General features: G+C 42.7%; 1 protein-coding gene across 11 annotated transcripts in view; it reads left to right on the forward strand.

The window, feature by feature from the left end:
- The window catches only part of LOC140628113 (neuroligin-4, X-linked), a 330,655-nt gene that overhangs the window by 54,368 nt on the left and 251,225 nt on the right, over positions 1-25,062 (forward strand). The gene's annotated exons all lie outside the window — the stretch shown is intronic.

The following is a 25,062-nucleotide window of genomic DNA, read 5'->3' on the forward strand; positions in this document are numbered from 1 at the left end:
GACAGAGCATTATTTTATTATTGAAGTCGATGCATAGCAACAGTCTCATGACTTTGCCCCATCTCTTACAAGCATATTCATATTCATTCCATGGTATGTGCATCTCCGTGTGAGGTATATTGTAACGGGTTACTACGGAAGTCATTAAAGTGGAGGGTTCTTTGTATCATCTGCTAAAATTTATTAACATGCATGCACAGTTGTCAAAAGAGGGCCAGTGTTCCAAATGACCTGAACCGTCCTCATTCTGCACAGCCCCGTCCTCATGCTCTGGAAAGCCGTGGATGCACCAACGATGGTGAGACTGAGGTTCTCCCCAAAGCACAGAGTCTTATCATCGCTGTCATTTTACAGGCACACGGACAAACTATTGGTGAATGCAATCGTGTTTGCCCCGGGAATCCTTTACCTTCACTTTACTTAAAGAAAAATATAGGCCAAGGTAGTGGGAATGAAGCGATAACTGTGTGCGTATGGCTTTGCTCCAGGGGAGATTCTAAAGAGTAATGCTTTCAAAATAACATCAAGAAATCAAAGTGAAAATTGAAAAAAAAAAAATGCCGTCAGCCATTTAGACCTTGTGAAGGTCATGTGGAGAACCGCTTACCTGGAGTTTACAGCAACTCTGACATCTCTTTGTTTTTTGTTTTTGTTCTTTTGTTTTGTTTTGTTTTGAGAAAATCATAGTCAAAGAGATTCTTTTTTCTTTTTTTTAAATTTTTTTTTCTTCTTAACATAGTTTCTGCTGCTACTTTCTATGTTTATAAACAGTAAATGAATGCATTCAGCATCCGTTATGTACAATAAGCAGACATAGCCTGCATTACATTGGATGCCTTTCACTATGGTTTAGTGTAGCGCTCGCTCACATGCATGAGCACTTAGCACTTTTGTTCTCTGTAGTTTTCTTGTGTGTTAAAGCCTTTTCAAATTGGACCCTTTTCCCAAAGCTACACATCCATTTTCCAATCACAAAATGAGGTGAATGTATTAAAATCTTGAAGGGAATCTCAGTGACCGAATATTAATTTATTTTTTAAAAAATTTTATTTATTTATTCATGAGGGACCTAGAGAGAGAGGCAGAGACACAGGCAGAGGAAGAAGCAGAATCCTCGCAGGGACTCGATCCTGGGACTCCGGGGTCACGCCTTGAACTGAAGGCAGACGCTCAACTGCTGCGCCACCCAGGTGTCCCAGAACATTGATTAATTTTAATCATGTCTCATGAGCTCTGAAAAAGTGGTCAGTTGTCTTCAGTGATAACTGAAGTGATAACTAGTAGATGACAGGGAGTCATAAGGAGATGTTCTTGGGGAAGGCAGAGAGGGACCCCACGTCACAGCTTTGTAAGCTGAGAAAAGCTACTTCCTTCTCCATCTTATTTTTTCACTTGGCTTCAACCCGAACTTTGATGGTGTCCTCGTGATTTGCACTTGCCTTTTTTTTTTTAAAGGTTTTATTTTATTTTTTAAGATTTTATTTATTTATTCATAGACACAGAGAGAGAGAGAGGCAGAGACACAGGCAGAGGGAGAAGCAGACCCCATGCAGGGAGTCCAGGGGTCTCCAGGATCACACCCCAGGCTGCAGGCGGCACCAACCACTGCGCCACCAGGGCTGCCCTGCACTTGCCTTTTGTTCTGGGAGAGAAGTACCTGCTGTGTCCACCTGATTGACCCAAGAGGCCAGGTATTGGGCAGCAAGTAGTCAATCATGAGAAATCTGAGCTCATTGAGAGCCCACTGAGCAGATGAGGATGGTGTGAACCCAACACTGTGCAAATGAGGGCATCCGACTCCATGAACACCCATCCAGTGTGACCAGATCAGGGTACCCCACATGCACATCGGGCAATTCCAACATCTGGGCTTCTCTCCCTTACCAACGCCATGAAAATTACATACGTAGCAGGACTCTAAATTTTAGCCTACTGTATTTTCTTTTCTTTTCTTTTTCTTTTTTTCAAAAAAAAAATGACTTCTTCAAAGCCCTTGACACTCATAAGAGGTGGTTGACATTTAGGATGGCATGATCTTGCTGCTGGGATGACGTTACTAGAAGCCTTATCCCTGTCTCCTGAGTATATTAATATTTTATAGCTTTTGTCAACAAAATATGCCTGATTTTCCTTACCGTGCCATTCTCAGTGGTTTGGTGTTTTTTTTGTTTTTTTTTTTTTTTTTGTTTTTTTTTTTTTAGGTCTTATTGTATAGGAGCTTTTTCTTAGCTCAGACCTTCAAAAGCTTGACTTGATGTTATCTCTTTGCCAGTAGCATGGAATTTACTTTCCTCGGTTTTACCTGGGTTATGAGAACTACCTCAGTGCACACACACACACACACACACAATTGACAAGATCAATATATGCTTAGCATTTCTATATCCTACTCGTTTTTAGGATAAGTCAGCGAGGGAGGCATGTTTCTCATGCTCTTTTGAACTGTGCACATAATGTTGAACGATGCTGACTCTGGTCATAGGAGTGGCTGTCAGTACATTACATTAGGTTACATTAGGATACCTTATTTTAAAGAAATGAAATAGTCAGTGGCCACTAGAATAATTATGGGTGCATTTGTTTGCTCTGTGGCTTTTGACCTTCCTTTCACACGCGTGGCCCTATCTGATTGTGCCGACAGGTTAGGCAGAGGTAGCTTGTCCATTTCCCATGAGTAGAAACTGAACTTTAAGGAAGTGAAACGGTTGCCAGAAAAATCACGGTGGGCTCTTGTTCAGTGATTGTCTTGTCCATTGTGTGTACAAGGATCACAGGAGATGGCGCCTTCCTAAAAGGAGCATGAGTGATAAAATCAATATATGAATGCGGACGTGCATCCGCTTCTCTTCGCGGCGAAGCACATTGTGGTATTTGCTCAGGCATCAGAATTTGGTGGATGAACATCATAACCTTTGATTGTGCTGAAGTATGTTATCTATCCTGCATTTTATCTCGGGTGGTCATGGAAACCGTGGTCATATTCGGGAACACATGGGGAGAGTGCTATGACCTGGCCAGGTTCATGACACCCCCCCATCGTCGGGTGTGTCAACTTTATAGGTGCCTCCTGGTGTTCTTTAAAAATGCCCAGAGTTTCTCCCACCTCTAAGCAGTTTTTCATGTTCAAAGGACGTGACTCTGCGTGAGTAATCTGTTATTTGGCAACTGACTAGAATTATAGATAAATCTGGACCATCCTATACAGGAAATACACACATGCCAAGATATATTAGAATGCTTGTGGAATCAAAACAATGATAGATGGAATCGGATACTATTTAAATGCTTATATAAGGGGGATTGTGTATCTTCATGAGTGTCATTTTTTTTTTTTTTTCACCATGCCACCCTAGCATTCTAGTCCTGAGCCCGGCGTTATCTCTTTGGGCCATCAACCATAACAGGGCCTGACACTGAGATAGCTTTTCATCTGTGCCAGGACCCGTTCCAAGTGTGTTTTATATATTAACTCAATCACCTCAACCACTGTATCCAGCAGTTACCATCCATATTGGTTGCCAGCATTCGTATCGGCCGCTACGGCAGGTTACTACAAACTCAGGGGCTTAAGACAACACACACTTACTAGGTTTGCACTTGTGGAGTTCAGGAGCCAAAGTGGCGTTCAGAAGTTCAGCAAGAGCTAAAATCAACATGGCAGCAGGGCTGCATTTCTTCCTAGGTTCTAGGGGAGAATGTGTTTCTTTGCCAGGGCTTCCAGAGTCTGCCCCATTCCTTGGCTCATTGCCCCCTCTTCTATGTCCAGAGCCACTGGCTTGAGTCCTTTCCAATGATCATCTCCCTGGGTCTCCCTCTACTCTGTCCCTTGTTCTCTTCAAAGCATGCTCTTCCTGCCATTGGGCCCACCTGGGTGACCCAGGATCATCTCCCCTCTTCTGTGTCCCTTGTTCTCTTCAAAGGATCCTCGTCCTGCCATTGGGCCCACCTGGGTGACCCAGGATCATCTCCCCTCTTCTGTGTCCCTTGTTCTCTTCAAAGGATCCTCGTCCTACCATTGGGCCCACCTGGGTGACCCAGGATCATCTCCCCTCTTCTGTGTCCCTTGTTCTCTTCAAAGGATGGTCTTCCTGCCATCGGGCCCACCTGGCTGACCCAGGATCATCTCCCCTCTTCTGTGTCCCTTGTTCTCTTCAAAGGATGGTCTTCCTGCCATCGGGCCCACCTGGGTGACCCAGGATTATCTCCCGATGTCAAGGTCAGCCAATTAGCACCCATAATCCTGTCTGCAACCTTTGTTCCTATTTTCTACATAATGTGACATATTTAGAGGTTCTGGGGATTAACACAAGGGTGTCTTCAGGGCGCCATCATTCTACCTACCACGCAATTATGATCTTTACTTTAGAGCTGAGGAAACTCAACCCTGAAAGTTGAATAGCTTAACCAAGGTCATTGGGTGACTGTGTGGTAGAGGCATGGGAAAGTATGAGCCACACCGTGAAGCCAGGAGAGCATGGCTGTCAGGGCTGGGGGTAGGACACATACTTACCTCAGATCCTTGGGAATCCCAAATCAGTAGGTGGCTGCCTTTTGACCTTCAGTATGAAAGAATAGGTACAGGCAATGGGTTAGAAATAAGGGGTGGGGTGGGGGAGGAGAGTGAAATTCATAATGACAGTAAAACAATATTGAACCAGAAATATTAAGCCAATCTGAACAATTTCCGAGTCCTGGTTTTGTTTTTTTGTTTTTTTTTTTTTTTTTGTGTGTGTGTGTGTGTATGGAAACAGCAGGCACAAACTTCCTCAAAATCTGAGTTTAGTAGGTACTCTTTTTTCCCCTAGATGATTGGAAATTTTACATGAATTATCAGAAGAAAAAGATGTCTAATGATTATCCAGACGCAGGATATGGAGGAAATGACATGCTCAAGATTTATCAGGAAGCCCCTCCTCTCTCCTTCGCAGGCACTTTGATCGCGGCTTCAGACATGCGTTAATTGCTTCCATAAACTTGTAAATAATATTTCCACAACATGAATGGAAAACTTTCTCAGTAATCCTTTTTGTTTTGCCGGTTCTGGCTTTTATTTTAAATATTCAATTTCGCTGATGTATTTTAAGAACTCAATTAAATTACAGAAGGATTGATTTGAAGTCAGCAACCTCTTTATATTAATGCTGCCAAATATCCCTTTAACGTAAGAGTGCTAAGAGGCACCAGAAAATTTAAAGCTCAATTAACACTGAGGGGTTATATTATTTAATCGTTTCAGCTCTACTGCATAGTGTGCTATAACACTGGAAGGTCTTTATATCCTCGTTGCGGGGGGTAGGGGGGTAAGAGCACAGGATTTAGAAAAAAAAAAAAAGGTGTGAATACTGGCACCACCTCTGTCTCCTTGGACAGGTGTCAACATCTTGGACCATTTCCTTCTCTGTAAAATGGGTAGAGTGGTGTTGCTCTCATGGGACAGCTGTGTGGAGCAGATGAGAAAACCAGGTGTTCAGACAGGAACTTTGTTAGCATGCCCCCCAAATAACCTTCATTTCTGGGGTCCATAAATACTTTGTTTACTTGAAGGTTTCTTTGTGAGGTGCCTGGGTGGCTCAGATGGTTGGGCTCAGATCATGCTCTAAGGTCCTGGGATTGAGCACCACTCCCCTGCCCCCACCCAGCTCATGTTCCCTTTGATGAATACATTAAAAAATCATTTTTAAAAAAGGTTTTTTTTTTTTTTTTGGTAATGAGATGATAGTGTTTGAAAATTAGGGCTTTATATGTTTAGAACACTTTTGGGTTCACCACAAAATTGAACGGAAGGTAGAGAGATTTCCCATATGCCCCCTGTCCCCATGGATGCATAGGACCTTCCCTGTTATCCACATTCCCCACCCACACATATATGTACATGTTATTTTCACCAAGGATGAACCTACAAGGACACATCATTATCCCCTAAACTCCATAGTGGGCTTTAGGGTTCCCTCTTGGGGGTGCACATTCTGTGGGTTTGCACAAATGTGGAAGGACCTGTATCCAGCATGACAGCGTCATACAGAGTACTTCTGTTGCCCTAAATTTTCTCTGTGCTCTGCCTAGGCGTCCCTCCCACGCCCACCCCAACCCACCCCACCCCAACCTACTGATCCTTGTGCTGTCTCCATGGTTTTGCCTTTTCCAAAATCTCCCGGAAGCTAGAATCATACAACCCTTTCAGATTGGCTTCTTTTGCTCAGGAAAGTCCATTTCAGATTCATGCACATCTTATCATACGTGGCTTGATTGCTTACTTCCTTTTAGCCCTGAGCACTATTCCGTTGTCTGGATGGATCCCAGTTGATCCATTCACCTAGTGAGGGACATCTTGCTTGTTGCCAAGTTTGGGCTCTTATGAATAAAGCCACTATAAACACCCATGTGTGGGTTTTTGCATGGATCTAAGGATTTGACTTTTTTGGGTAAATACTGAGGAGTGGGATTGCTGGAATATACATTATTTGTCACGTTCTCTAAAAGGGAAGAAGCTACTTCTTTTTCTTGACTTCTGAAACGGCTATGTGCACTGGGAATGCAAATGCACTCAGCAAAATAATTCTTCCGAAGACAGTGGCAGCGTGTTTGCCGAAGGGATTAATCAGACCTATTTTTAGGGTAGCATTTCTAGCACGGAAAACAAGCAAATAAGAGGAGGCATATGGAAGGGCCCACTTCTCTGCAGACCAGCCCGCCGACATCATCTCTCTGGGGGAGGATGGTGCAGTAGGCACCTCGAGCTTACTGACATCTACATTTACGATCACACGTGTCTTCGTAACAAATCTCTACCATGGCGAGTTTGAAGGAATAGATCAATGCAATAAATCATCGATGCTACAGAAAATTACATCTGCTCCCTTGTCATCTGCTTTCTTTTCCCTACATGCAAATGTTTCCCACATCTTTTGCAACCTTTCCCTGTGTAAGCTTCTCTTCTGCAGAAAATGTATGGGATTTAATTTTCTGTAGATGTAATCCTAAAATTGGAAAGTTAATCCCACAGCGCTGTTTAGATAAGCCACCGAGTTTTCATTTGCAAATTAAAGGATATGGAAATTGTCATAGATGGCTGATATATTTTGTATAAAAGACTAAAGGGCCAGAGAATGTCTGTAATTCTGAATGAATGCACTGTCTGGTGTTTTTGCAAACAGCTGGATCGCATTCTTCTGCTTTGATAGGCATTTCTGTTTAATAGTTTCTTTTCTGTACTTCTGAAAGTCATCTCTGTGCTTCTCATTCTGCGGAAATGAAGGGGGATCAGCAGCATAACTGGTTGGCTAGATACCCTTATTCCCAGCCTGCGTTGACATCAGTTTTGCCACTACCTCAACGAGGTGGCAATGTCTTGGATTTTGCATTACATTGTGCTGGATTTGGGGGACCGCTTGCTCCCATGTAGCATATTAGCATATTCATTGACTTTAGAGCTTGTCCAGAGACCTGCAAACAGTTCCACTGGATGGCCTGTTCTCTAAATACATACATGAGGTTCTTACTCAGATTTAGATGGGACACCTCAGCACTAGTGGCCATTAGGAGCCCTTTTGACAACATCTGATGGACAGGACACAGTTTGCAGTCTGGAGCTGTTTGGATGACGTAGGTGGAAGAAAGTGAGAATATTAACTGAGGAAAGTTTAGAGCTCAACGTTGGCACACGTATTTTGTTTGCATTCCATATCCTCACCCTCACTCCCAGGGCTGTCCTATTTTTCTATCTAAATTTTCACTTTTAGCCCTACCTGGTTATTTAAAAATTGCTTTAATCTCGTTGTATTAGATGCATCTGTGCCAGATACAAATGGAAAACAAAAAGAAATATGACGTGCGATGTAAGAAGAATGAAATAATGCACGAAATATATTCAATCAAGCCAGGTCTTAAATGACTTTGGAAAGCATTTACTTTGATGTAATGAAATTGCATCTCGTACAGAGCATTCTCCATCCTTCAGGGTGGTATAATAGCGCATCATCTTATGCTACCCCAACATCTCTCTTGCTAGTTTCCTTTTTTTAGCGCAGGTCCTTGTATTGCATGTGGGGCTATTTCTATCAGAGTAAGGAAGAGAAATTGTTTCCATGGTGGTGGAGAAGTCTGTGTTTCTCTTCATCCAGGTTCGATTGAACACATCCATTGATCTTGTTACCTCTTCGAAAGCTCTGTGCTCAGTTGAAGTTCTGTGAGGCCACAGATTTCCATTCTGTGTGGCGAAGTAGTGTCCTTTGGCCAACTCCTCAGGAAACAGAAGAAATTTATTCTGGAGGAATTCAACCCAGACAAGAAGCACCAGGCACTTGAAAATTAGTGGAGTGAGCAGTCGGTACTTAGCCTGGAAACTAGGGAATTATATACACTTTGCTTGCCAGTGGCCTGTCAGCCTTTTCTCTCCCCTTCTCCCCCGCAGGGTGAAAGCCACTGCACTCGCACAAACAGATACCGGAGGAATCTTTTTTTATGGGGAAGCCGAACAGGCAGTTTCTTCTGAAAAGAATACCATACATCGCATTCAAAGACCATTTGAGTCAATTGCTTTTTCATTGTACAAAATCCACCTGCTGAAAACCCCCACATAGAGCTTATTCTCAAATGAGAAAAGATAGTCTTAATCCTACATATTCTAGGGAAACCTTTAGTAAGAGAGTCTAAAGATAGCCAGTCGATGGATGAAGCACACAAAGCATCAAATAGAAGACACACACACAAATCTCTACTCTGTAATTTGTGGGGGATAAGCCAAAATATTGATCCTTCAAAGAAACAAACAAAGAAATGAGGGTCTTATGAAAAAGTCACATAATAGGCACACCTTGAAGACCTGGATTGGGAAACAAATAGGAGGATATTTCCTGTTGGTAAAAGCTAATGAGGGAGCAATGGGGGAAAAAAATGAAAGAAAATTAAAACTCAACTCGGGATTTTGTCATACATGCAGTAATTCCAGAAAGAGGTGGAAATGACTTCTAAATAATTTAATTTTCCCTCAGTATCAAAAAACTCGAGCTTCTTGATTTTATGGCACATGGGATGCCCAGCACATGAATAGAATGAACCTCACTCCCAAACACGTTGTCCTGGGATTTCAGGACAGTAGCGATGTAGAGGAGAGGCCGAGAGCTTGGGGTCCTCAGAGTGGTTGGGGGAGCATAGGAAAAACCAGAACAACGCATTAATAGTCAAGAGTTAGAATGGCACGGGACCCTTCCAAGTCCTTACTGGAAATTCGGAGACAGAGAAACACTTCCCCAGTGGTGAGAAAACCGATTTGACAATAGAGAACTCTATTATGAACCAAACTGTCAATGTGAAGTCAGAGTAAAGAAATGTTTACTCATGCAGGATCTCAAAAGACTCAGCTTTCATGCACTCTGTCTCGGAAAGCTGAGAAATGAGCTGAGATTATGTCTTCCCTCAAGTAGCAGAGTAAATAAAACAGAAAGACTCGGTTTCCAAGAAACCATGGATTCAACGAGAGATGGAAGAAGGAATTGGGTCCCAGATGAGTGTGGGGAGCACATTGGGACATAAAAGGATCCTAGAGACAGAAAGAGAGACTTGGAGAGAAGACATAAGTAAAGGGAGATAGGCGTTGGACCCTGTGCACATAGTATTTGAGATGGACTATGGTTATATGGGAATATTTAGAAAAATTGAACAGTAGATACAGAGGAAGTCTGAAAATGAAAGTCTGATGCTGTGACTGTGTGTGGATAGAACAGGTTATTCAGAAAAGGAGATTTTATAGACTGTACAGCTCGCTTCAAAAGTGATCATGAATCGCCTGGTTACGATAATGTCAATAGTGAAGACCCCCAAATAGTGTTGGCGCTATACTGGGATGTGAGGAGGGAGGACGTAAATGGCAAAGTGTTGGTTGCCCATAGAAAAATTCTGGATGTAACATCCAGAAATAATATTATCAATATATAATATATCTCCCGAGACGTGGCAGTGGGGCTGGCCTATGTTGGGGCAGGCATAGGCTGCTTGGTGTTACTGGTCTTGCTTAAATGATGCTCATAGTTTGACTTCTAGGACTTCATGCGAGTCTTTGTCGAGACACAATTTTTGTAAAAGATGAAAATAATATAAGGCCCAAATTGCGTGGCTTGTGTGCGTGAATGGTTGACCCTTAGCATGGCCTGGAGAACTTAAAAGATAAGATGCCAGTGCCTCATTTCCCCAGAGATTCTGGTTGACTTGGTCAACCAGATTCTGGTGACTTGGTGCCACCTGCGCAGTGAGATTTATCAGAGTTCCCCAAAGATCCTAGCACACAGTCGAATTTGAGAACCGTAGATAAAGAAGAGCACAAATTACTGCCTTAACTCAAAATCCCACCCCTTCTTCCCTTCATCTACAGACAGTGCTTCCCGGTTAAAAAATAAACCAAGGATGCAGATTGAGCAAATTTCATCACTCTTTTTTTTTTGTTTTGTTTTGTTTTCCTTTCCCTTCTATTATGTGATGTGTTCTTTAGAGAAAGCCTGTAATCACTTAAAAATGACCTAATGTTTTCTCTCAAAAGCTTTCTATTTTCTGGTTGTTTTACTTTTTTTTTTTTTTTTTTCGTAACTGAAGTCACAGAATGTTCTGGTTTTGGAGTGCTTTGCCCATCCTACGGGAAGCCCATTGTGCATGGTCCGTGGCGCTGTGCCAATGCAAGTGTTCTACTTTCTCCTGTTTCTGTAACGCACATGAGGTTGAATTAAATATAATTTTCTCCATGTGCGTTTCCCTGGCACTCATCCCCAGTGGCCCCACGGAGGAGCTCTGTGCTTGCCACTGGTCTCATTCCATGAGGTCCTTTCAGTCAAGGGCCAGGGACGTCATTACCGGCACCAGAAATTTGTTCAGTGGTCAAGGATGCTTGTTGTATTGAAGCGAAATTTCCTTTCATTATGACCTGCTCTTTCCCAAGCTGCTACCCTGGGAAGGGTCGACTTCCTATGCACAAACGCTGGCAATTCTCAATAGGAGGCTTTCCCTACCTTTTGCAGCGCACGTCGTCTACCTTTCTGCAACGGCCCTTCCACCTCATCAATGTCAGACGGGTTGTAGGTCTGCATGTTATCCAGCAAGCAGCCCCTGGCTTCCACAAGTCTTTATTTTTGAGTCCCTTTTATCCCAGGAGAAGCTAACTCATTAAAACCATGCAGCACTGACATTTGGAGCTGGCACCATGACATGATCTTTGTCTTGGGTCCCTTTCTCAAATTATTGATTTTGATAGAAGTTCCTCATTTGTTTCCCCTGTCTGCTGGAGATGTCCGTGGTCTGTCCCACTTCGAGGGCCCTTTCTGTGATCTGAAAACACAGACTGTATTCACGGAGGGCTCATCTGACGGCTCATCTGTCTCTATCCTGCCTCTTCTGATTTTTCTTTACTTTTTCATGAGTTGTGGCTTCTTAATCTTGCTCTTTTAGAATATCCTTGAGGCTGGTGAATGTCTTGTGTTCTTTAGTGTATTTGCTTTTTTTTTTTTTTAAGATTTATTTATTTATTTATGAGAGACACACAGAAAGAGGCAGAGACACAGGCAGAGGGAGAAGCAGGCTCCATGCGGGGAGCCCGGGACTCGATCCCGGGTCTCCAGGATCATACCCCCGGCTGAAGGCGGCGCTAAACGGCTGGGCTGCCCTCTTTAGTGTATCTCTATAAGCTTCTGATTTGTGAAATAAAACTTGACACCAAGAATTTCCTCACTGGGGGTGGGGCTTATAATTTTAATATAGTCTGTAAGAATCTTAGGGAAGCAGCCAGTGTTGCACACATACACACACACACCAATGTGCGCACACGTACACACAGAGAAGTGAAGCTTATTTGTGAATACATGTTGAAGTCGGTTATCTGGGCTGCCATAAATTCAGCATGTTTTCCTAGTGACCTAGTTAACTCAAAGGACGTTCTTAATAGATGCAAATTGTTTTATATTTGTTGTTTTAAGACCTCTTTGACGCAATCAGCCTATGGTGCCCTAAAACTTGAGGTTGCAGTAGGAATTCTTAAAATGGAACCTTCCCTGTTGGTACGTTTCCACTCAGGGGACTTTGCCAGGTGATAATTTCCCATCCAGATTTTAGAGATGTGTGTCCCGCATCCTCTCAGTGACACCGTCTGGGGTGGCCAATTGAAAACATGCAGTAACAGACTTGTTAAGAGATAATTAAACATGGGGGAAATAGAACAATCATGGCAGAGGATTTAATTGGGTTTAATTGGGTTCGGAGGAATAGGCCACGGTAAGAGAATAGCTCTTAATAGGAGGTCTGAAAATAGCCAAGGAAAGCATTAATTGCAGAAAATCTGTGACATCTGATTACCGTGGTGGAAAAAAAAAAAAAAAAAAGACCAACCTTTTTATATCCTTCTGTACAGGGAAAGGAGGGGACTGGGAGAAAGAAATCTTCCCACATACATATTTAAGAAAACAAGAAAGAGTTTTGAGCTTTAAAATGGATGGTGGACAGGCTCCCCATACGGGCAAGAGATAGACCTACCCTTTCAGAGTTTCAGGATTTTGCCATTTGTTATAAAATACTCTGGAGCTTATATAATATTGAGCCTTTCCCGTATTTTCTCTGAGAAATGGAGCATGAGGGTAGGAGGGCAGGGATCGAGAAGCAGCAGGGTGATACACGCCTCTATCAATTCTATTCTATCCCTGGAATTCTTTCTCATGGCTTCATACAAGATACCTCCCGCCCCCGAGCACACAGCATCCGCTTTAACATTCCTTTATTTTCAGGTTGTAGATTTGACACTGAAGGGGCTTGGTTCAGAGAGAAAAAGACCATGTGGTTGCTGGAGTCTCTCCAGAGGTTGGAGGTGCCCTGGTCTTGTAGATGATGCCCACCCCTATGGAAGGGGCACAGACAGGTGTTCCTGGATGAGAGAAGCTCCAATGTTCCTAATAGGCAATTGTTGTGGGCACAGCTTTGGCCCTTAGAGAGGTCAAGATGACGTGGTCTCAGGTTCCAGCAAAAGGGTTCAGGTTGAGGTGGCCCAGAAAAAGATATCCTTTACCGAGATGGAGGTGACCAGAGCCAAGCAAGACCTGCAGGTGGAAGGAAGGTCATTTATTTTCACTATGGACCAATGCTAAGGACAGGTCTTCCCAAGGGAGGGGAGAAAAGCCAGAAAAGGTTGTACAAAGTAGTTGAGTAGATGGTCTTCATTCACCCAACCACATCCCCCTTCTCCACCAGCACAGAGCTGTGCTATAGCCTTTGCTGTGTCCACCAGGTCATGATAGCTGACTGTCTACTCACCACCATGAGGCAGGTCAATGGTTTGGCCATTAGGCAAGGGCTCTTAACCATGAATGCTTGGGGTCTGTGGGTATGTGGGTGCATGCACATGTGTTTGAATGGGACCCCTTTGTCAGCTCGGTGAAAAATAGACACTTTATTCTAAAAATAACACTTTCAAGTCCCAAGATAAATAAACTTGAAACCAGTTTTATTGAAAGAGTTATCAAGACAACTTTAAAAATAAATGTGCCATAATAACATATGTACTTCTAGACTATATATTTCATGTTCAGATCTGGTTAAGAGCCTCGTAACTGGCACAGTTTCCTGGTAGTAGTGAGTATATGTAGTATTTTCAGGTATCTGAAAGAACATTAATTTGATAGGAAAATATATGTGTTTTTTTATTACGGGAAAAATTGCAGGAATTCCTGATATTGCCGAGTGTATGTGTGTGTGTGTTACAACTGCCTTTGTAATTGAAGAAGAAAATGCTTCATTTCAAATGTTCACATTCAGCAAGCGTAAAGATGATGTTTCTCTTCTCTGTTCATATTACAGAACCCTAGAAAAGCATTGATGCAGGGCATCTAGCTAGGAGCGGGGATCACGGATTCTGGGTAGAATAAAGAGTTTTAAACCTTCTATCCATACTTCCTTTCCAAAGCCTGCGTGTGTAGGGATTTTGCCAGAGGCTGGGGAATGGGTGTGAGACTGACTAGGTCTCAGTATGGTGGGTAGAGTGAGAATTGTGTCAAAACAAAACCAAAAAACAGGAATGTAGTGGCTCACACTCTTCCTATCGCTTTTGCTTAAGAAAATGGAAGGTCTTAAGAGCAGTTATTGTTAAATGCTATTTTTTGTTGTTGTTGTTGTTGAATGCTATTGACTGCCATTCTTGGCGAAATACTTTTCATTTTAATGCATTTTACCTTGTGATTATGTTCGTGAGGCTTTGGAGGCAGATTTGAAGGAGATGCCTTTGCAAGATAATGCCAGAATGCCTTCTGTATTTTGGACTTGACCCTCGTTCTGTCTCTCAATTTTGAACTTCTTATTCTAGCCTTCTTTCCTGAACCATCTCCTCTATTTTGCAGCTTTCTCCCCCCCTTGTCTTCTCCTTTCCCATGTGAATGTGCTGGAAAGGCTTTGAGGGAAACCTCTTTGCCCATATTCCCAATCTCAGAAGCCCTTGTCACGTCCTACAGATGGAAGGTCTTACCTCAGTTAGGTTCTCATCTCCAGGCAGGAAACCTCTCTGAAGGATCTCCTTTTCTGGGGAAGGCTCGGTTTTTACACATGAACACTCCCTCTGGAGGAATGCAGAGGACACATTTTGGGGGATGAGTTGGTGGGGGCGGTGCTCAAGACTGAAGACAAATCCTTGCCTTTCCTGGGAGCTTGTGCAAGAGTCATGCTCAGGAAGGAAGATGTGCGTAGGAAGGATTGTTTGATAACCAACAGCCCTACAGCTCCTGAGCCCATCGCCTTGTCATTACAAGTGACTGCGCCATCAGAAACGCACAAGAGGAGAATGTGGTCAGAGAAAACGTGGCGCAGAAATACTAATTTCCAAAATACAGGGTCTTCCATCCAAGGTGGTGCATCCTTCCCTAGGAGATGAAGTATCCCGTAGGCAAAGAGGGTTACAGGCTTCAGAGGAAAAAAGAGGGCACTCCTGCTGGGGTTATGTAAGATCGAGGTGGTCCCTGGGTCATGCATGGTGTCTTGGGATACGTTCTATAGACACTCTCTGTTTTGGTCAGCACACAGCTCATTAGGAGAGGCTGTGAGCAGCAGTTTCAGAGCTACTTACTGAAGACCTGCAGAGACATACTTCTCATTATCACCCGAGATGCTTCTTGCCATTGTCCCTCACTTGGGAGCACATGCTTCTTGCCCACACTAACCTCAAAGAGTCCGAGTGTTCAGCCATCTGTCTGCAGACCTGCCACGTCCGAGGTTCCAACTGCAGGTCAAACTGGGCTGTTAATAAGCATGCAACTCTTCTTTTACTCCAACTGTGATGGAAAAGTCGGTCACTGTCCTCTCTTAAATATTGCCTTTTGGTGATTGAGATTATGTCTGCCCATCTTTTGTAGCTATGATGGAGCCTTCCTATAGTTAGGCAAGAGTGCTTGGCACCCGGGACCCCTTTGCTTGCAGAAGTGTAGAGAAATTTAGTCTCAGAACTGGATCAGAATGTTTTGTTTTGTTTTTAGTTAGTTCTCATTGAGGTTGGCTGAAACTGGTAGAGTGCCAAAGACTCTATCATGGTCTACTGCTGTGTCAAAGAGGGAGCCAAGACTCCTTGTTTTCGAGATAAAATTCCTATGGGTAGAAATCGTGGGAGCTAGATCGTGGGGCCCAAAGGAAGTTTATGTCAGGAGCGTGAGTGTACCTGGTGGTGGTACCTACACGGGGTGAGCTAAGGAGAGCATCGGGGAACCTGACCTTGCCAATTCTTCTGCCTTTCATGTCCTTCTGACTCCCTTCTGCATGTTTTCTCTTCCCTTTAATTTAATAACCTCTGCTGAGACCTTCTGTTTTCCAAGTGCAAGAATTAATCATCTCTGGTCTTTGCCCTTAGATTGCTCATAGTCTAGCAATGAATGTAAACAGTTAGGAAGTAACTATGACATAATGTGAGTGTTCCTTCTGGTATTATCATTCCCGCTCTCCATAAATCTTGGTAGGCTTGTATTCACATTCTTGAATTTCAAAGCTTAGCTTCTCCATTACATAGCTTGAAGAACCCTTGAAGATCTCTCTACAAAACCCCTAAGTTTTATTTTTTAATTTTTTTTAATTTATTTTTTATTGGTGTTCAATTTACTAACATACAGAATAACCCCCAGTGCCCGTCCCATTCACTCCCACCCCCCGCCCTCCTCCCCTTCTACCACCCCTAGTTCGTTTCCCAGAGTTAGCAGTCTTTACGTTCTGTCTCCCTTTCTGATATTTCCCACACATTTCTTCTCCCTTCCCTTATATTCCCTTTCACTATTATTTATATTCCCCAAATGAATGAGAACATATAATGTTTGTCCTTCTCCGACTGACTTACTTCACTCAGCATAATACCCTCCAGTTCCATCCACGTTGAAGCAAATGGTGGGTATTTGTCATTTCTAATAGCTGAGTAATATTCCATTGTATACACAGACCACACCTTCTTTATCCATTCATCTTTCGATGGACACTGAGGCTCCTTCCACAGTTTGGCTATTGTGGCCATTGCTGCTAGAAACATCGGGGTGCAGGTGTCCCGGTGTTTCCCTGCATCTGTATCTTTGGGGTAAATCCCCAACAGTGCAATTGCTGGGTCGTAGGGCAGGTCTATTTTTAACTGTTTGAGGAACCTCCACACAGTTTTCCAGAGTGGCTGCACCAGTTCACATTCCCACCAACAGTGTATGAGGGTTCCCTTTTCTCCGCATCCTCTCCAACATTTGTTGTTTCCTGCCTTGTTAATTTTCCCCATTCTCACTGGTGTGAGGTGGGATCTCATTGTGGTTTTGATTTGTATTTCCCTGATGGCAAGTGATGCAGAGCATTTTCTCATACCCCTAAGTTTTAAATGCATCTTTTACAAAAACCATCCTAAATTCCATCCTGCACAAGCCCGTGGTCCCACAGAAGGAGGAACTGGACCACACACTTGCCTAATTATAACAGTTGCAATACACGGTTTTTTAAAATTTATTTTTACTTTTTATTTTTTTGTGATACAGGTTTTATCTCATCAACTGGGATAAAGACATCTCTATGGGTTGCCATATTGGATTGGCATCTCTTTATATTTATCGGAGTGGGTCCCACAGTGGAAACATTTACTAGGACCTCAGAAAGTAATTATAATTGGCTAGTATTTCTTGGGAGGAGACTTCTTGTTCTAAATTTACATGTTTATGCACATATTTATATATGTTTATATATTTAAATATGTGTATATTTAAATAAATATATTTGAATATAATTATAAGTATATATTCACACACACATATGTTCTAACACACATACAGTAGCCTACCTGCTGATGTTCATGAGTTTTGTCTTGTACCCTGCCCATTTTATAGATATGAAACTAGAGGCATTAATGGTTTACACCTTCCTCTGTGGTTGCTGTTGGAGTGAAAGCCTGGGCTAATGGTGGGCAGCATGAGTCTAGAGGGCAGGTTCCTGACCAAGCTCCAGGTGGTGCCCCAGGGATTTAACACATGGATGAGTAGGTGTTACAGTGACTGTCCTTGCGTATTTGAGTCTTGTTCTTCTAATGGCTCATGCCGAGAACCCTCTATTTGGAAAGAGATAATCAACATCACGTATAACAGGTTTTATTAATTACCTACAACATAAAGCACATTGAATTATAGACTATGGGGATTTACAAAGGATGGAGAAGGCATAATTTATGAACCGAAGGGGTTTACTATTTGAGTGACTTGGTTTGGAGACATACAGACATATACATGCATATTCATATTACATTATTAGTTGGGATTAGTAGACTTAGATGTTTAAAAATTTGTGTATGTGGGATATATAGTTTCTATATAATATATTACGTGTGTTATGTATATAACATAGACGATGTGTGTGTACATATAAGTATAATATATATATTAAGTTTAAAAATAAACATATGAAAGAACTCCATATAGTTAGATAAGAGAGGAGGGGGGTAGATTATTGATACAGAATAAGTCATCCAGTAAGCCAATGGGTATTGGAAACAAGAGAATATTCATTCTGAATCTTTTTTAAAAATATTTTACTCATTTATTTATTTGAGAGAGAGAGAGAGCACAAGTAGTGTGAGGGGCAGAGCAGGAGGGAGAAACAGGCTCCCTGCAGGGAGCCCATGACCTTGGGATCATGACCTGAGCTGAAGGCAGACACTTTGCCCCTTGAGCCACCCAGGTGCCCCTCATTCCGAACCTTGATGAAGGCATCAGGTGAATTAAGTGATGGTGATGTTTTTACCTCTCTAATATATGTCCTGTGGTATTGCAAACTTCCTTTTTTAGAGGTATGGCTGGAAGGCGATTGCAGCTGCTTTTGACACAACAGACCTTCCCGTGTTTTTCTGGATCAATTATCTCACTGAAGCTGGGTCCTCCTGCTTCACTGCAGAATGTTCTGTTCCCACTGGCTTCCATACTTCCTGAACACTCTGTTCTGAAGATAATAGTGTGAGGTTTCAGAGAATCCTCAGGCTGAAGGCATCTTACGAGGTGACTTTGTCGGAGCCCCTCCACTGTCAGCTCAGGTAGTGGAAGCCCTGGGCACCAAGTGATGAGCCAGAGGTCACCCGGCTAATTAGTGACCAGGGCAGTAGCGCTCTTAGGTGACCTGACTCTACCTGTTAGCGATGCTGCCAGGACACTGCTGCTTTTTACGGACATGTCAGCGGATGGCCTTTCCTCCCATGGGCTCATAACACAACTTGGGAGAAAACAGCTTGTATCTTTCCTTCAGTTTTTAAATCTGTTTTGATAGCTCATGGGGAGTGAAGTTACTGAGCCAAACCCATATAGGCATGGAACTCTTGATGAAAATTTGCATCCTTGGGCACCTGGGTGCCTCAGGTGGTGAAGGGTCTACCTTCGGCTCAGGTCAGGGTCCCAGGGTCCTGGGATCAGTCTGCATTGGGCTCCCTGCTCAATGGGGAGTCTGTTTCTCCCTCTCTCCCTCCCCCCCGCCCTCTGTCTCAAATAAATACATAAAATCTTAAAAAAATAAGACTGATATTATTAAAGAGTCATACTTGTAAAATGTGCACTATATATAAATATATAAATAATATGTATTTTATTTAAAAATAAAAATTAAACACATACCCACTGCCAGACTACAAAATAGAAGGTTATCGATATTTTTGCGTATCTATGCATGTCCTAAAGTCAGGTCTTCCTGCTTCACTGCAGAATAATCTGTTCCCACTGGCTCTAAGCAATGTCCTGTCTAGTTTTATATGGTGTCATATACACAGAAGCACACCTACATATTCGTCTGTGACTTGCCTTTAATTTTTGAGATTTCTCCATTTGGATACATGTCTGTATTTTATTCATTTTCCACTATTGTGTAGTATTCTCTTTGGATATGCCAACATTTATTAGTCCATTCCCCTGTTAATGGACATCTGGATTATCCTAGTTTGTTTGTTCCTATGAGTATGGCTGCACATGGACACTCTAGTGCATGTGTCCAGACACAAGTATTTAAGAAGCTCTCCAGGGGCTCTTGGGTGGCTCAGTTGGTTAAGCGTCTGACTCTTGGTTTTGGCACAGTCATGATCTTAGGGTAATGAGATCGAGTGTTACATCAGGCTCTGCAACACTCAGTGTGGGGTCTGCTGGCAATTCTCTCTCTCCTTTTCACTCTGCCCCTCCCCCTGCTTCTAATTTGCCTCTCTCTCAAATAAATCTATAATTTTTTTTTAAAGAAAGAAGCTCTATAGGAAAAATAGAGACCATACCTATACCATGTAGTATGGATATGTGTCTCTCTGTGTGTGTGCATGTTTGTCACCTCAAAAGTCTTCTGCATGCTCGACTCCCCATGGCACGCAAAATTGGTTTCCATTTGGGATTGCACTAATTTTCACCAGCACGGTATGAGGTTCTAGTTGTGCCACGTCTTTGCTCAACACATGGTACCATTTGTCTTCTGCATTTTTGCTAATCCTTTCTGATCTCTTCTGTATTTTGCCAATAACGAATGAGGTCAAGCCTCCCGTCCTAGGAGACCCTTGGCAGATTTGAGAGATTACTGCATGGAATCATGGAAGGAGAGCCACCAAAGATGGTTTTTAATTTAGCTTGAATAACTGAAAAAATATAACAATACTAGCTATTAAAATATGGAACAAAATATGGAGGTAATTTGAGTGGATAAAAAAAGAATTTCTAGAACATTGCAAGGTATCTAAGTGACAATAGTCAGGAGACATGATGGTTTGACTTTGAAGATGTATGACTGAGTTTGGTGAGAAGTCCACTGACACCCTGGAGATATTTGCAAGTTATTTGATTTAGGTTTGGAAATCATATTTGGTAACAGTTTAATTAGACACAGAAAATCAAGCATTTAATGAGCTTTTCCTACATGCTGATCCCCGTGCCTGCTCTGAATGTGCAGGACATAAGAAAATAAGCAGCACAGTTAGGGATAGTTTCATGAAAATGCAGCCGTGTAGTGGGCTGGGATCTTATCTTGTTCCCCCGCTGTATCCTCATTACCTTGAGTGCTGATCTTGATGAAGTACGTACTGACCAGTGACTAGGTTTTGGTGTTACTTTATTTCTTTGGCTATTGTAGGTCCTCCTCTCCACATTTATTCTAGAAAAAAATCCATGCTTTATTCCTAATCCTATTTTGGGGCTGCATACTATTGAATATTTTTCTATCCAGTCAGTTTTGACAGGACCATATAGAAAGTACGAGCTCTTTGTCTTGGGTTTAGCCTGGATTCTGTAGATCCTCTTGCTGGAAACTCCACTTCCTTCAACTGTGGCTTAGATGTGTTCCTGATCCATTAGTCTTCAGGGGAAGAACAGAAGTAGGGGGGCAGGTGATGGAGCTGATGCTCTGAGGTTACAGTTGGGCGCAAAACCACCCTGAAGATCTTACACTTGGCTTCTTTATTTGACTCTCCAATTACTTTATCTACATCTAAGCGTCGTGGCTCACCATGGCGGATTTGTACGGGATCTAATTTTCGGAAGTGAAAGAAGGTGCAGAAGGTCAATGGGCAATGAGCTATTGCAGTTGGCAAAAGATGATAGATTGTAACTTTGCTCACCTAGGAGATAAGACCAGAATATAAATATATGCAGATAATATACTAATTGGCTGATGGCTGGCATTGAGTGAATCTTGGTACGGATTGACAGGTGTGTGTCTGTTGTAAGCCCATGCACAACGTGGAATTGGTGCCTCTAGGTAACTAGGTTCACTGGTTCTACCTCATGGCCAACCTCTGTCTTTTAGAACAAAAGATGAACCACACCCCCCTCAGGCACTGTAAAATGTTGGTGTCTGTCCTCCCCAGAAACAAAAGGGAAAGGGAATCAGACGTGTCTATAGGTAGCTCACAGTTTGAAGAACGGCTGTCACAGGCTCTCATAGTCAACAGTGCAGGAGGATGGTTGTACAAGCTCATTAATTTGGGCAAGGACCAGAGCTTGCTGTTCTTATTGTCCTGATGCTTCATAACGTCAGATGCAAGTGAATCTTCACAGCACCTCTCGGCACCAAAACCCGCACTGAGTCTCCGGCTTTCCGTGTATATAGAGAGCAGCACAGAGGAGGGCTGCTTCCAGCTCATTCATCCTCTCCCTTTTGGGGGGATGGGAGGTTGGGTTTTTGAAGATGCATTCACAAAGTTCTCTGTCTTCTTTTTTTTTTTAATTTTTTATTATTTGTTAAGTTCTCTGTCTTCTAATGTATTTGTCAGGGCACGAGAAAGGAAAGCCTTGCATCCCCTCCCCGGGAGATGTGATTTTATTCCTTCTTGGTTCAAAATAGCAAAACAAGTTTGGTCAGGACTCATCTTAATGAAATACGTATTTTAACATTAAAGCAATCTCAATGTGAAGGATGCACACTCTGGGGACAAATGTACTGTGACTTTGATTTTGACCCATTTATATTCTGATATGCCTGGATAGTTTGAGCCTTGTCTTAATTACAATCTCAGGCAGAATGACTGCCCTGTAGAGAATCATTCTAAACCAGCCAATCAAGTTATAAATCACGTCGAAATGCCACTCTGAGCTATTCCTCGGTTTGCAACCTTTGTAGAGAAAGCATGCGGTAGAGCCCTTCTTAACTTTCCAGCTGTATGTGTTCACTGAAGGTATAATTTTTACTTTTTTTCCATTCAAATGTTTTATTCAGCTAATCCCTTTTCTAGGGTGACCTTTTTATTTTGGAGAAAAATAAAAAATATGTATAATATATCAAAGGGATAGATCTATGCTATATATATGATATATGCTAATTATATATGTTATATGCATATATAACAACATTTCACCCTTTGTGAAAACTTTCCAGTACATGAGATTTATATGGGAACTCTTTTATTTTTTTTTTTGTTCCCAAATATATTGGTTGGTTAACTTTAGAGGGGTTTTTTTAATGATAATGATGCATATTTAATAGATGTATTTTAAAATTCTTCGTTACTTGTATTGCTTAAGCTTTTGAAGTTGACTGACTCTTGGTCAGTCATACTTGAGTGTGACACACACACACACATTGTTTACTCGTACCCACACATATGTAATCATTTACATGGCCACCAGAATTCTGTCTTGGATGACTCACACCCATGGTTCTCACTGTGGGGGTGATGCAGCCCCGGGGGTCATTTAGCAATGTCTGGAGACATCTTGGATAGTTAAAATTGAGTGGGGATGTGTTACTGGCATCCAGTAGGTGGAGACCAGGGAGGCTGTTCCACCCCCTACAGGACACAGAACGATGCCCACCAAAAAGAACCATATGGTCCATACTGTCAACAGTGCTGAGGCTGAGAAATCAGGGGCTTCAGATTGTGTGACTCGTGTGCAAATTAGCCAAATTTCAAAAATGGAGGAAATAAATAAAATGGCTCCGATCTTACATTACCTAGAAAAGGCTCACACGCCCCTGGGCACCTTCTCTGGGGTCCTGTTGGCCCATGATCTCTCTCTGGCCCTCAGAACCCTGTGAGGAGGTAGATATGGCCAGAGGAGAGGCTTGATCATTGGACTCAGCATGAAGGCTAGGGGTGGCCCACCCTTGTGCACTCTTAATGTTTTTGTGGTTTGTGGGTACTTTCATCCATATCGAGTTGGAGAACTATTGAGTGGGCCAGAATTCCCAGTGGAACCAACCTTGTAGGTCTTTTTATTTATTTATTTATTTATTTATTTATTTATTTATTTATTTATTTATTTATGATAGTCACACACACAGAGAGAGAGAGGCAGAGACACAGGCAGAGGGAGAAGCAGGCTCCATGCACTGGGAGCCCGACATGGGATTCGATCCCGGGTCTCCAGGATCGCGCCCTGGGCCAAAGGCAGGCGCCAAACCACTGCGCCACCCAGGGATCCCACCTTGTAGGTCTTGGCATAAACCCATCAACCTTTAAGTCCTACCTTTACTAAGCTCTGTGTTCCAGGGACTGTGTGCTGCCTCATGTGGACGACCTCATTTCATTCTTTTTTAAAAAAAAATTTATTTATTTATTTATTTATTTATTTATTTATTTATTTATTTATTCATTTATTCATTCATTCATTCATTCATGAAAGACTCAGAGAGAGAGGCGGAGACACAGGCAGAGGGAGAAGCAGGCTCCTCACAGGGAGCCCAATGTGGGACTCAATCCCGGGACTCCGGGGTCACGACCTGACCTGAAGGTAGATGCTCAACCATTGAGCCACCCAGGCGTCCCAATCTCGTTTGATTCTTAAACAGTTATAAACAGATCAGTAAAGGGAGACACAAAGAATGTAAATTCCTTGCTCTAGACTTGCTCAGCACCAACACCTGGCTGACTTCAGAGCCTGTGCATGTTGTCTCTGTACGTATGGTTCTTTTGAGCGCATCCACGTTCAACATCCCAGCACCTTGGGTTTATAGAGTGGGCAATGTGTCTGCCCTCCACCTCTGCATATTGCCTCATTCCTGCTCTCCACACCCCATGAGGAAGGCATGACACACCATTTACGTCAAGTCCAGGCTGGTGGGCTCAGTTCCTCAGCTCACAGAGGTGGCATCTGAAGACCCAGGTCTTTCAGAATCCCAAATCCATGGCGTCTCCTTTTATCGCCAGGGAGGCTCCAGAAGGAACAGCTAATGTTGGTTCAGAAGCAGAAGGGCTTTCAGGAAAACAGAAAGATTCCAAACATGTCATCACCCCTTTCTTGTTCTTGTCTGCCTCCTAATTATTCAGAAATTGGATCTCCGTGTGGCAGAAATCCAAACGTTGTCTACAGCAGAATTCAAAGATAGAAGCAAACACATACACCCAACATTTGGTGTGATGGTATTTTTCACTTTCGACATTACAACCCAGAGTTCGAGGGCATTTTCATTCAGGTCTGATGGACTTGGCCCAGGAGGTCATGGGCTATGGATTTCCCCCAGAGGTGTATAGCTCCGTGACAGATCCATCTCTAATAGGTTTCATTAAAACAAAAAGCAAAAAAAAAAAAAAAAAACCCAAAACAAAAAACCAAAGAGCTTATTGATGTATTCTACTCAACTGTCCACTTAAATGAAATGTGTAATTATACTCAACCCCAGAAATACTCTGAATCACCCAGAATATCTTTTGCGTTTGTCCGTTTTCGAGTTGAGGAACGCTCTATTTAAATGTATACTGTTTGCAACACTTAATGTCATGTTTTCCATCCCTCATGGATCATGAGCAATACGCTCCCACTCGTGCGCAGCATTCTTTTTTTTTTTTAAGATTTTATTTATTTATTCATGAGAGATACAGAGAAAGAAAGAGAGGCAGAGACACAGGCAGAGGGAGAAGCAGGCTCCATGCAGGGAGCCCGATGTGGGACTTGATCCCGGGTCTCCAGGATCAGGTCCCGGGCTGAAGGCGGCGCTAAACCACTGAGCCACCCGGGCTGCCCCATGCACAGCATTCTTTACTGTCCTAAGAGGAATGACTTACCTCGTGAGAGTCCTATGGTCCATATTGAGACAGGTCTAGGAGGTCACACTCAACAGGAGGGTAACTCAGGTGTACCATCAGCTTTTAAAGGAAGCAGCAAAAACAAACGA

This window comes from Canis lupus, chromosome X (genome assembly GCF_048164855.1).
Source record: "Canis lupus baileyi chromosome X, mCanLup2.hap1, whole genome shotgun sequence".
Taxonomy (NCBI): Eukaryota; Metazoa; Chordata; class Mammalia; order Carnivora; family Canidae; genus Canis; species Canis lupus.